The sequence below is a fragment of the Mus musculus genome, chromosome 11 (genome assembly GCF_000001635.26).
Source record: "Mus musculus strain C57BL/6J chromosome 11, GRCm38.p6 C57BL/6J".
NCBI classification, from domain to species: Eukaryota; Metazoa; Chordata; class Mammalia; order Rodentia; family Muridae; genus Mus; species Mus musculus.
The window spans coordinates 109,751,621-109,761,282 of NC_000077.6; positions in this window are offsets into that span (position 1 = coordinate 109,751,621).

Here is a 9,662-nt window from a genome sequence, read left to right on the forward strand (position 1 = left end):
AGGGCAACTTGCTCTGGACTGTGCTCTGCAGTAGCTCTGAACAGTTAAGAAGACAGAAGATCATTCCTTGAAAGAGGCTTTGTGACAGGCAGGCTGAGGCTGAGAAAAATCCCCACCCCATCTCTCAACTCGGAAAGATTGCAAAATGAAAGCTGTGCGTTGTCAGGAGTAATTATCTGTAGTTCTTTTTGATGAATTCAGCAATCACACTCGATACAAAAGGCAATTAGCATCAAACAACGAGAAGACAAAAGTCACCAAGCGGGAGGGAGGCTGGGAATAGGGACAGAGGCATTACACCTCACCCCGCCCCCTCCCTGGGGCCTGACCTCCCATCTGCCCATCTCTAGCTGTGCTACACTGGGCAAGTCACTTGGCAGATCTGGTCCCCGACTGAGCAGGTTGGGCCTGAAGCAAAAGTTTTGCCCAAGTCACTTGGGCAGAGGGATTTGGTATCAAAACCAGTTCTAAGTGCGGCTGGAAGCTAAGAAAATGCTAACCCAGGAAGCAAGAGACGGCCTGGAGCTCTTGCAACCTTTTTATGTATGTGTGAACATATTTATTCTCACCGTTATGGCTTCACTGTGCAGTAGAAAAAAATTACGACCCGTGGCATTGAACTTTTGACTTTATAGATGTTATTTATGGCTTTAGGATGTGATTTGTAAAAAGTCAAGTTCATTGTAGATTGATTTAAATAAAAATAGCACATAAGGGTTGTATATTGGTATGGCTAGGAAAGAATGCACATGGTGCTTCTGGAAGGGATAAAGTCTGGGAAATACTGATTTATTCCACTTTTTCCTAGTATTTTTTTCATGGCTCATGACTTAACACAGGCCTATCAGGAGGGTTTAAAATCATCCTTAGGTCTTCAGCTGGGAAGGAAGGATGGGGAAGGAGTCTCCAAAATGATTTCAGGATTTCTGTCTGGCATACAAAGCATCAAAACTATCCCCTTAAAAAAATACCACATACCAGGGACAGAGGGTAGATGGTTCAGTGGGTAGAAAGGCTTGCTGCTAAGTTGGATGACCTGAATTAGATCCCTGGAAGCCCCATGGTAGAACGGGAGAACTGACTTCTGAGAGTTATCTTCTGACCTTCACACACATAGAAAAAAACACACACACAGACATGCAAACACATACATGTACATACATGCACACACACACACAAACACACACACACATCAATTAGTTAAAAAGTGCCAGTCGCTAACATTCTTTAGGGCTTATAGAGTTGTCCCCATTCTAAACATTTTATGCATTTCGAATCATCTAAGCTTACAACCACACTGCCAACTTAATCGGTTGCCATCATCATTGTCCTATTATAACAGACGAAAAAATTTCAGGTCCAGATACAACATTGCTTATGGCTTCAGAGCGAGTCTGTGAAGATCCAGTCTCTCTGTGTGTATTTACTGTGCATGTACGCATACATGTGTGCTTGTTTGTGTGGAGAGCAGAGTTAACATCTCGGGTCATTTCTCAGGTGCCATCCACCTTTTCTGCCCCTGAGCTCACTGATTAGAATGGGCTGGGTGGCTAGTAAGCCCAGAGATCTTTTCCGTTTCTGTGTGCACACTTCACATCTGCATTTTTATGTAGATTCTGGGTGTTGACCTTGGATCCTCATGATTGCACGGCAAGCACTTTATTTATTGGGCTGTCTCTGCAGTCCTGAGATCTAAATCTTTATAATACACCCAAGTCAGCCCAACTAATCCCAGCGTCTGCTCTCTTTCCCTGAGAGTTGAGTCATTACAAGCATTCCCTGAAGGAGGAATATTTCTCATTGGGCTACTGAGGGAATCTCCTACTTTGTTCAGAAACCTGACTCTGGTTCCATCGAGCAGAGTTTCTCGTGCTGTTTTGAGCTTTCTGAAGCACACGGGGGACCTTGTGTGAGCTTGAAACTTTTTAATTCAGTGAACCTGGTTTGGCATCTTGAACGATTACCTTTAATGGCCATCTTGATTCAACGTAGAATCAATCACCTGGGAGGAGCACCTCAGTGAGGGGTTGTCTACCCTGGGATGCCTGTGAGTATGTCTGTGGGGTACTCTCTTAATTAAGTTAATTGATGTGAGAAGACCCAGGCCAGTATAGGGAGCACCATTCCCTAGGCAGGGGGCGGGTTATGAAACAAATGAGTAGGGGAAATTGAGCTGAGCACAAGTAGCCTGCATACATGCAGTTAGTTCTCTCTGTTCTTGTCTGTGGATGTGATGCGACCAGCTGCCTCAAGCTCTCACCCTTGTAGGTTCCCTACACTGATAGACTGTAACCTGGAATTGTGAGCTAAATGCAGCCATTTTCCTTTCAAATTGTTTTTTAGCCAGAGTAATTTTACGACAGCCATAGAAACCAAACTAGGGCAGGCCCCTAAACACAGCATTTTTAACAAGAGCCCAGGCACTGCTCTTTCTGCTGAGCCTTGGTTTTGGAAAGAAAGGTCAAGAGCCTTTTATGAATGCAGGATGCACCTCTCTTATGCTTCCTCCCCTTGCCCCGTCTCCAAGGCATCCATTGAGTGCCTGTGTGCATGAGGCTGGGCTCCAACTTGTAGCAAAGAAACAAGACACTTGGCATTCAAAGGGGACTCGGTGTGGACCCAACCTTGGAGCTCTCCCTTCTTCTTTTATTTTTTGGCTAAGAGCAAAATGAACCACAGCATCCAGTTCCTGGGGCGCACAACCATGGCCTTACTTTTCAGGGAAACAAACCCCCAAACACTTGGAGAGAAGCTGGCTTTAGGGCTGTGCCTGTGGCTGTAAATCGCCTTTGAACATTGTGGAACATCTTGGGCCTTTCCTTCAGAAGTCTTTCGAAATTGTTGACGTCCCTGCTGTCTGTAAAGAGACAAACTGCTCTTTCATCTGAGCTCACTTGGCATTGGGACATGGCCTGTCTGTCCCCTTGGCTTGTTGTTTCTAACCTCTTCCTTTCTATCCTGTCTTAGTCTGGAGCCCTGTCGCTCTGCATTCAATGGTGGGCATTGTCACACGAGTGAATCTCACTTAGCCCAAGAGCTTAAGTGTACAAGAAAAACAACTTCTGACATTTTGAAATTCAGTCTAACTCCTGTTTAATGAAGGTGGAAAAGCTTAATCTCAGATAATATGAAGTTTCTTCCGGTGCTCGGATTCTTTTTAAGTTTTAGGAACATAATCCTGTTTATGGGTGTGGGATAAGACATCTGCCCCTCCCATTTGATCTTCCCTGGTTAGCCTAAACATGACACCACAGACTTCCTTGTTCCTCTTGCTATAACTCCTTCATGGTCTTACTCTTTCTTATTAAAGGTGTTTTCCAGGTAATACATTATTGAAGATGTTAACTCTTTCCTGGTCTCTGACATCATTAGCTTTGAAGATATAAGAGTCAGGAAAAGAATATATTCTCTGCTTTCTTCTTTACCTGTGCTCTGCTACTCTATGATGAACTAAGAGACATGGCTATCAAAGTGGACGTGGGGACTGGAGAGATGGCTTTGTCAGTAAAGTGCTTGTCACACACTCAGGAAGATCTGCCTTTTGATCCTCAGAACCCAGGTTAAAATCCCGATGTAGTGGCATGTGCCATCCCAGTGCTGTAGGGAGAGAGAGGGGAGCTAGATATTTAGAAGGCCTTGGGGTGTTTCTGTGCTGGCTTGAATCTGTGACCTCTGGATTCAATGAGACACCCTGTTTCAAGATATAAGATAGGCAGAGATTTGAGGAAGACACATGATATTGACTTCTGGCCTTTACACTTATTCATACAAGTGTGCAATGCAAACACACACACACACACAAACACACATGTGTTTATGGATGCCATAACAACACTGAAAGTAGGAACCAGAAGGTCAGTATGTGAAATCTATCACTTTTATGTATGAGTCAGTGTGAGACAACTATCACCCAACTTGTGTGGACTCAAGCCGTTGTTCAACCTCCTTCTACTCCGTGTGAGTTTAGGCAAATGCTTTCCCATTGAGCTATACCACCAGCCTTTGACTCCATTCCCATTTAAATAGTACTGTCATTCTCTTAGGAGAAATTCCTCATAGTTGTCCTCTTTGCAGGTTGGCTCAGCCTATTGCAAAGAAGTCCAGAGGGCTCCCATGCTGGAAGGGGCGGGGATAAGGCAACACATCTGAGAACATGGTTGGATCAGAGTTTTGAAAATGGCTTTTCTTCATCTGTTCACCCGTGGTGCGTTAATAGTGAGAAGAAGGAAAACTAGGGTTAATTAATTTAGTTAGTGAGATGGGACAGCTCATTTCAGTGTGTGTTACTGTGTCATGGTCAAAGACATAAGTGTTGGAGCCAGAAGGTAGGTTTGCTTATTGACCCTAGCACTTCCTGTGTAGTTGACTACAAGCTATTCAACCTTGCCAAGTTTTCATATGGCAATCACAGGAGCAGCTGGCAGACTGTTGCCATGTCGGAATGAGATCTGAGTGCAATGAGCATGCCTCCCTTGGCCAACCCAGCATAGATATAAATATTATCTTCTAATAATAAAGTTGATATTTTGAAAGCTTCATCACTTGAAGTGTGTCCAACGATGCTGTCTCATTCTCATTTGTGATAAAGGAAAAGACCCAAGAAAACCAAACGCTTCCATTTAACTGAACTTCCGGTCTGCAGACAGCCCGAACTCTGGGTAAGAATTCTCCAGATTCTTTGCCACAAGAAGTATGGCTTCAATGTACCTTTGAGTGTGCCAATTTAGCAAACTCAACAGCCTAATTTTAATATGTCAGACTCAAAGACTAGCCTTCTGCAAGGTGTCTTCACATCTTGTAGGAACTGTGGGTTAGGTTGTACCTGTCCATATCACTCCCAGAATCATGTCACTCACGAGACACAAGTTGTAGAGCTGGCAAAGGAGAGGACATCTTACCCTGAGCATGGAGCTTATTTGCATTAATTGAGGCTGAATATTCACAGGTTACAAAGCTCTCGACAGGTTTTCACAAGCCCTCCAACAGGATGACAGTATTTACAGTGGCCTTAGCGAACACTTACTGTGGGAGAATTCATAAATATGTAGAGCCCTCACTGTGCAGTCACCAGCATGGTTTCTGGGCCTCTGCTCTTATTTTATGGTCTCCCTTTAATCCAGCAATTTAAGGTTGGGAATGACAAACCTTTACCAACTCCCGAATTCTAACTGAAGTCAGGGGTTACGTTTCCTGCCTAACCCTCTTAGGTCTTTGGATGTCCTCCAGGAGCCTTCTTCCCATCTACAGACTCTTCTTCACACTTGATATGTTCCTTTACCTTTTCCTCCACCAACACAACAAAATAAACTCCACAGAAGCTAAACAGTGTCACCTTATGTGACAGAATTCATACATTATGGGGTATAACTTTCTGATTTCCCTGGTCTCTTCCCTCAGAACTTTAGAGTTTAGAATTTCAGTCCTGCCTCTATTTACCTTACCAGAAGATTAACATCCCCTTTCGTGTATACTATATAAGGATAGCATATAAAAGATAAGAAATAGACAATTTTGTTTCTTGGTATAACATGCAAATAAATAGAAATTAGTATTGGTCACATAACTAATAGTAGCAAACTGTATTTTGAACTGAAACATAGGCCAAGAAAAACATGAGGATAAATGGAGTTAAGGTGTTTTTAGGTCTTCACTGTTCCTAGAAAGAGGATCAATGCCTCACTTGGATTGTGCTTTGATAATTCACAAGTATATATACAACACTTAAAGATTGATGTGTGTAGCTTCATATTAATAGAGAAAAGACAGGACAATAAAAACCCATCCCTACCTGCAAAGTCAAGGAGACAAAGAGGGGTCAATGAATATGTTTTTAAAAAAAGTACACATTGAGTGGTTAGAACATTTATGACTATTATGGGCTGCCTTGTGTCCCCTGGTTCACTTGTTCAGGCTGAAACTCTCAATATCTGAGAGCCTGGCTCCAATGGGAGTTAGGCCAGTTGGCAGTAAGTATGGCTGCATGTAGTCATTAGGGTGAGCTTTTAACCTAAAAATTATCTTTTAAGGAGAAGGTACAAGAGCATACACTCAGAAGAGAGACCCTATGATGACAAAGGAAGATGGTAGCCATAACTAAGCTGGGACACGTTGCCTGAGAAGAGACAACCTCTTGCTCTCAGATAGGTGGTCTCTATCACTGCCAGAGAACAAATACCAATGGTTTGGGCTAGATATCTGGTGGGAAGAAGCTCTGATAACTATGATAACTGTTTAGAGTTGTTAGTATTTACGTCAGATGTGGATTGTCTGTCCCATTTGAAAGACACAAACTGGAAGTGGTTAGATACCTGGAGACATTTTTTATGCTATGACTGTACCAGTGGGCACCGCTCAGCAAGCAGTGAAGTGTTGTAGCATCCAGACTCTATAGTTGGGTGTCATGCTTGGTGGCTTATCTCCTTCAACAGCCTTCGTGGTATCTCCTGGAACTGTGAGCGCTAACCATCATGGAAGAGACTTGAAGTTCAGTTCCTACTTGCTTCCTTTGGGCTCTATATCCAGAGTGTGTAGTGTCTTCAGCAATGGTCTTACTGTTTAGTCCCATTTGGGATCCAAGAGTGATGACAGTAGTTTATGTTGTTAAGGAAGCCTCTGAGGGATATGGTACATACCAAAATCTTGTAGGGAGGCATCCTGTACCTGGCGCTGGGATTTTTCTTAGAAAGACTTGACTTCTGGGAGCAGCCTTAAGCATCAATGGAAAATCATTACAATCAAGCTTACCCCTTTAAAATCATGGTTTAGCTAGTTTATAAAATAATAGACTTCTTTTTAAAAAATAATTTTATTTTTGAGAGTATAATTATATAATTTCTTCCTTTCCTTTTGTCTCTCCAAACTCTCTCATGTGCCCCATCCTTGATCTCTTTCAAATTTATAGCCTCTTTTTCTTTAGTTGTTGAGAAACACACACACCCTTCTCAGATCATATGACCTCTCTCTCTCTCTCTCTCTCTCTCTCTCTCTCTCTCTCTCTCTCTCTCTCACACACACACACACACACACAGAGATATATGCAATCTTACGACAAATGTCTTGTCTTCTGGCTGATTGAATCTTTCCATCCCTTCTTTTGCAATGATCCATGAGCCTTAAGTGTAGGAGTTGTTTTGTAGATGTATCAGTTGTGACTGGGTTTCACAATTCATTTTGATCGGATGTGGTTTTCTGCAGTGGTCTCTGTCTGTTGCAAAGAGAAGTTTCCTGGAAGAGGGGTGAGACCTGCATTTACCTGTGGGTATAAGGACAAACATTTAGAATGCAGCTAGGGATCATACTGGTTTAGTAGAGTGGCATTTGTGGGCTCTCTTCCAGGAACCATGGCCTCACTAGCCCTTGGCAGTTGGCAAGGTTTCCAGTACCAGGCAGGCTTTTCCACTTGTTGTTTGGGCCTTAAGTCCAATTAGAGAGCTGCTGGTTACTGCCAAGGTAAGTGTTCCAACCTTGTCTCAGGGTTTTACTGATGTGAACAGACAGGATGACCAAGGCAACTCTATCAAGGACAACATTGAATTGGGGCTGGATTACAGGTTCAGAGATTCAGTCCCTTATCATCAAGGCAGGATCCTGGCAGCATCCAGGCAGGGATGGTACAGGAGGAGCTGAGAGTTCTACATCTTGTTCCAAACGCAAATAGGAGAAGACAGGCTTCCAGGCAGCTAGGACGAGGGTATTAAAGACCATTCCCACAGTGACACACCTACTTCAACAAGGTCACACCTCCTAATAGTGCCAGTTTTCCTTTGCCAAGAATATACAAACCATCACATTCCATTCGCTGGAACCCATAGGGTTGTTCAAACACAGGAGTCTATGGGGGCCATATTGAGTCATAGCATAATGGAAAAAGTACATTTAATCCAACTTCCAAAGTCCCCATAGTCTATAGCAGTCTGAACAATGTTAAAAGTCCAAAGTTCAAAGTGTCTTCTGAGGTTCATCCAATCACTTAACTGTAATCAGCAAAGCGAGTCAGGAAACCAGCTGGGCAAACAGCAATCCCTCTCATGTCTGTCTTACCTTGCATTCATGAATGAAGATCACTTATGGGCTTCTTCTCATCTAGCTCCAGACTCAGTATGTTTCAGATGTGAAACATACACATCTTAAAAATAAGTAGATGATGGACCTTCAGCTGTGCTAGGGTTCAAATATGGTTCAATCACCTGGAATCTTGTAAGCCTCTCTTCTCAACTATTGAACGCATCCTAAATTTTGTTCAACATTACAGTGAGGTTTTGAGACAATTTATCTTTCCATAAATTTACACCAGAATAGTATACCACCAGAATATCAATCCCATAATGTACTTCTCAGTGAGGAAAGTGATGGCTTGGAAAAGGACTGCGGTCCAGTAGGGGTTGGGCAATCAGCTAGCTCCCTGTAAGTGGTTACTTCCGAATAGCTGATTCTTAAGATGGAAGCTCAGTGAATAATGGTTGACTAAAGATAACGAAGAAGCTGAAATGTCTAAACTGTACCCCGATGACTCGATTGGCATCGGCTTAGACACCTAACTGAGCTGCTGGCTTATGGAGAGATTTGCCTATCTCTTTGCCCCGCCCCCGCCTTTTGTTCAGCTGTCAGATTTTTTTTTTTTTCTGCTTGTAAACAGCTGATGGAGAGTGGAAGCTGAGGATAGCCTACAGCTGTCTCAGAAAGTGCTGAGGAGCGGGATGTTGTGAGTTCATCTACCCTTTGTTTATGTGTGTGCTTGCAAAGAGATCAGAGAAAGAGAGGGTAGGAGAAAGGAAGAAAGGAGGGTGGAAAGGGGAGTGGGAAGTGGAGAGAGAAAAGTGCCATAAATAATAAAATAGTTCAGTTTCAATCTTCCTGGATTCATTTTGTCTATTGAGTTAGGACAAGAGTAGGTGAAGCTTAGCGCGCGCGCGCGCGCGCGCACACACACACACACACACACACACACACACACACACACACAACCTTTGATAAGTGTAAAAAGGATACTTATCATGTCACCATAGGGTTAACATTTATAGCTCCAGTCAATAGTGAGCCTGAGGTTTTTTTTTTTTCCCAAGTCCCTGGAGGAGGCGTTTTGATTGCATTTCTGGGATCTTGCCCTGGCTTCCTTTAGCTTCCCAGGGCTGTGATCTCTGTAGAAAGAACTCAAAGGAGATGCACAGGAGGTAGATTAGAAGACAAGCAGGGCTTATTACAGAATCATATGCAGCCCTGTCAAGGGTAGAAGAGGGCAATGATTGCCTGTCAATGTGGAAACAGCGCTCCCCTCAAAGAGAGTAAGAGTGTTTATTCTGGAGCTGAACACGAGTGACCATAGCCCATGGGCACAAATGCAGGTTACCCGAACACTGTGTTCCACATGGCAACAGTTTCAGGAAGCATTTAAAGTAACAAACAAAAGGAGATCACAAATCAAGGCCCTCTTAGACACAGGTGGTCAGTATACACTGTAGTCAGAGGGGACAGCAGGAAGACAAGCACCACAGAAGAACTGAGGAAGTACCCCCGGTCAAAGGTGTAAGCAAAGATGAGATACAGGTGCTAGGGAAGGGAGAGTAGGAAGGAGCGGGCTAACCTAAACTAAGGATGTGTGAAGAAGCCTTACAGAAACTCACTAGTTTGCAAAGTAATTAGAAAACCCAATATAGGGCTGGCCG